Source organism: Acyrthosiphon pisum, chromosome A2, assembly GCF_005508785.2.
Source record: "Acyrthosiphon pisum isolate AL4f chromosome A2, pea_aphid_22Mar2018_4r6ur, whole genome shotgun sequence".
Taxonomy (NCBI): Eukaryota; Metazoa; Arthropoda; class Insecta; order Hemiptera; family Aphididae; genus Acyrthosiphon; species Acyrthosiphon pisum.
This window is the reverse complement of record NC_042495.1, coordinates 72358187-72362301: the sequence shown is the minus strand read 5'-3', so window position 1 is coordinate 72362301 and position 4115 is coordinate 72358187.

Sequence of the window (4115 nt, the reverse complement as noted above, 5' to 3'; positions counted from 1 at the left end):
TCGCGCACACTGCTTGCGCTCCGTCTTGTGTCTTATTTATTCCGTATACTGATCTTATGTATCATTTCATACTTAATTACACTTATAACATCTGCGTTAAATTAACATAGACTAAGTAATGTAAGGTTTACTTAGTTTCTCTAATTGTTCCCATAATCGTTATAAATAACAAAATTAATAATCTCTCATAGTCGTTTACCTACGTATTCACTATATATACAATAAGTAACTTGTGTGTTGTCTTATCGCACGCCGCTGCGGCGGCAGTGACCTCAACTTTATCGCAATAACAATTATGCCGCAATCTACATCCAATAATAAAAACACAAATTTAGCCAGCACTAAATCTAATGACATCACCAAACTACAGCCTGCTCGTCTAAACAAAGTATCAACTTCTGTCAACACTAATCACTCAGCCGGTAATCAAGACGTTACTATGGAAAATTCTTCATCAGGGAATTGGTCCGTGGCACAGTCAAAAAAAAATCTAGGCAAAAGAAACCTCTCTTCCTCTTCTTCCGAACCAAATTCGCCCAAAACGCAAATCAACAAAAAACTATTTTTTACGTCAAATCGCTTTGAAGTGCTCTCGCAAGATGAATCACAGCCCACCACTTCAACAGAACCTACTCCATCGATTTCTAACGAGTCGTTTCCAGAGAATAACATCAATGTCGGAATTAAATCAACCCTCCCCCCACCAGTTTTTGTAAAAGGTGTAATCTGTTTTACAGATCTTTTTTCAGAACTAATTGAACAAATTGGAGTAGATAATTTCTCCTGCAAATCCTCTACTGACCGCCTAAAAATTATGACAACTAACCCAGCTTCCTATAGAACGCTGATTCATTTCCTCAAAGAGCAAAAAGCTGAATACCACACGTATCAGCTCAAGGAAGATAAACCAACGCGGGTAGTCATACGTAATCTCCATCCATCCACACCTACAGAGCTTATCAAATCAGAGCTTGTGTTGCGCTTATTTGAGGTCCGTCAAGTAACAAACGTATTACATAAAATCAATAAACACCCACTACCGTTGTTTTTCGTCGACCTCGAACCGACGATACACTCCAACGACATTTATAAGCTGGCATCTCTTATCCACACCAAAATAAAAGTGGAAGAACCATACAAAACAAAAACTATAAGCCAGTGTATCAACTGCCAGGATTATGGTCATACGAAATCGTACTGCGGCTATCCAGCTCGCTGTGTCCGCTGCGGTGCACTCCACTCTTCATCGGCCTGTCCAAATCCACGGGATGCTACTCCAAAATGTGCCCTCTGCTCCGGTGATCACCCCTCAAATTATAAAGGCTGCTCTGTTTACAAGGATCTACAACATCGTAACAAACCAAAAAAGAGCAATCTTCTGTCGGATAATATTAGTCATAAGAAAAATGTACAGGTTAGTCATCCAGTGGTTATCTCCTCAACACTTCCACCAGACTCGTCCCAAACCTACGCTCAAGCTACCTCCGGTTCTTCCTCTAATAACACAATCCCTCCTCCTGTATCAGAAATAAACAAATTCCTCGACGAGTTCAAATTACTAATAAATCCACTAATCGCCCTACTCACCCAAGTTATCTCAAAACTTCTGGATAAAAATTAATGTCTTCATATACAAGCAACTCCCTTCTTATCCTTCTATTTAACTCAAATGGTCTCAAAAATCACTCAAACGAACTCCAATTAGTACTCCAGGAGAAGCGTATCGATATTGCCTTGATATCCGAAACGCATTTTACAAAATACTCTCACATCGCTATACCCGGTTATCATCTCCTAAAAACAAATCACCCAGATAACTCTGCTCATGGTGGTGCTGCAATTTTTATTAAATCTTCCTTGTCTTTTCAATCCCTTCCAAATTTTTGTCAGCCTCATCTACAGTCTTGTGCTATTTTACTACACCTCAACAATATACCAACAACTTTAGCAGCAATATATTCCCCTCCGAGACATAATATTAATATTCAAAACTATATAGATTACTTTAGCTCTTTTAGTCAAAACTTTATTATAGGTGGTGACTTCAATGCTAAGCACCTGAGCTGGGGGTGTCGTACAAACAACCCAAGAGGTATGGTTCTCTATAGTTTTATAAATCTTAAGGGCTACACAATCCTCGCGCCTCCCGGACCAACATATTGGCCCACCTCCTTACGCAAAAAACCGGACATTCTAGACATATTTGTTTCTAACACACCTCGCAACCTATTCTGCACGACAACCAACCTCTTAGAACCCTGCTCGGATCACTCTGCAGTACTCTTGACTGTCAGTGCCTGTCCTCCAATCCGGCCTTCTCTACCAAAACTTTTTCTCCACTCAACTGATAGGCTTAAATTTCATGACTTGGTAGATAAAAACATAAATCTCAAAGTTAGTCTTAAATCCCCCCAAGAAATTGATGTAGCCATAAACAACCTAACAAATGTAATCCAGTCTGCAGCATGGGCTTCTGGTCCTACTAATATACAGTATTCAAATGTTGCTCCTTCAGTTCCCGAACATATTCGTATCCTTATATCCAATAAGCGCAGAGCAAGGGCCGTTTACCAACGTACACGTCTCCCATCCCACAAACGTATCTATAACAATCTATCTAACTCGCTAAAAAAAATACTAGCTAAACATAAAAATCAATCTCTAGAAAACCATCTCTCAAACTTATCACCTAATAATGGCAGTCTCTGGGCAGCTACTAAAAGTTTTCTAAAATACAAACCTCCGCTCGTTCCTATAATAAACCCCCACGGTGGTTTTGCATCAACCGATGTTGAAAAAGCAGAACTGTTTAAAGAACACCTAACTGAAACTTTCACGCCTCACCCGGATATACAAATTCCTTCACATACTGACATAGTAAATCGCATACTTGATATCCCTCTTCCTATCTCTCCACCAGTTAAGCACTTCTCTCCTGGCGACGTAAAATTTGCAATTCAAAAATACAGTCTCAAAAAATCTCCGGGGTTCGATTTGATAACTGCAGAAGTGGCCAGGTCCCTCCCCATGAGAGCCATTGTTCTTCTCACAGTTATATATAATGCATGTCTAAGATTGTCATATTTCCCCATGCTTTGGAAATTCTCTATAACAATTCTAGTTCCAAAACCTAATAAGCCTCCTGACATATCCTCTTCATACCGACCAATAAGTCTCCTCCCCTTCTTCAGCAAAATTTTAGAAAGATTAATTCTTAAAAGAATTCTTCCATACATTTCTGCCAGCTCCATATTACCAAATACTCAATTTGGTTTTCGTTCCGCTCATTCCTCAATTCATCAACTGCACAGACTAGTCGATGCTATCTCATTCTCCCTTGAAAAAAAAAGTTATTGCTCCTGCGTCTTCTTGGATATATCCCAAGCGTTCGATAGGGTATGGCATGAGGGACTACTATACAAAATAAAGCCAATATTGCATCCAACTTATTACTTATTAATCAAATCCTACCTCACAGATCGTTACTTTCAGGTCAGAGTTGGCACATCCTTTTCTGGCTTAGCAAAAATTAGTGCAGGCGTTCCACAGGGGGGCATCCTTTCTCCTCTATTATACAACATATACGCTGCCGATCAACCCACCTCCCCGTCCACAACTGTTGCGGAGTTTGCCAATGACAAGGCTATTATTTCTATCCACGATAATCCTCACATAGCTTCCCTCAATCTTCAACTCCACCTCGACCTCATGGCTGATTGGTATAAAAAATGGCATATCAAGGTCAACCAATCGAAATCGCTTCATACAACTTTCACTCTTCGTCTTCCTCCTTGTCCTATGGTATCTCTAGACAATATTCAAATCCCCTCCTCACAATCGGCTAAATACTTAGGTCTGACAATTGACCGTCGACTCACATGGTCACATCATATTAAAAACAAAAGACTTGCCTTAAATGCACGACTCCGCGTCCTCAAAACTCTAATTACCAAAAACAAACACACTCCATTAAACACTAAACTCTTAATTTATAAATCCTTGTTTAAGCCTATGTGGACATATGGTCTTCAACTCTGGGGGCAATGCCAAAAATCCAACACTAATAAAATTCAAACCTTTCAAAATAACATCCTTCGTAAAATCACAAATTCTCC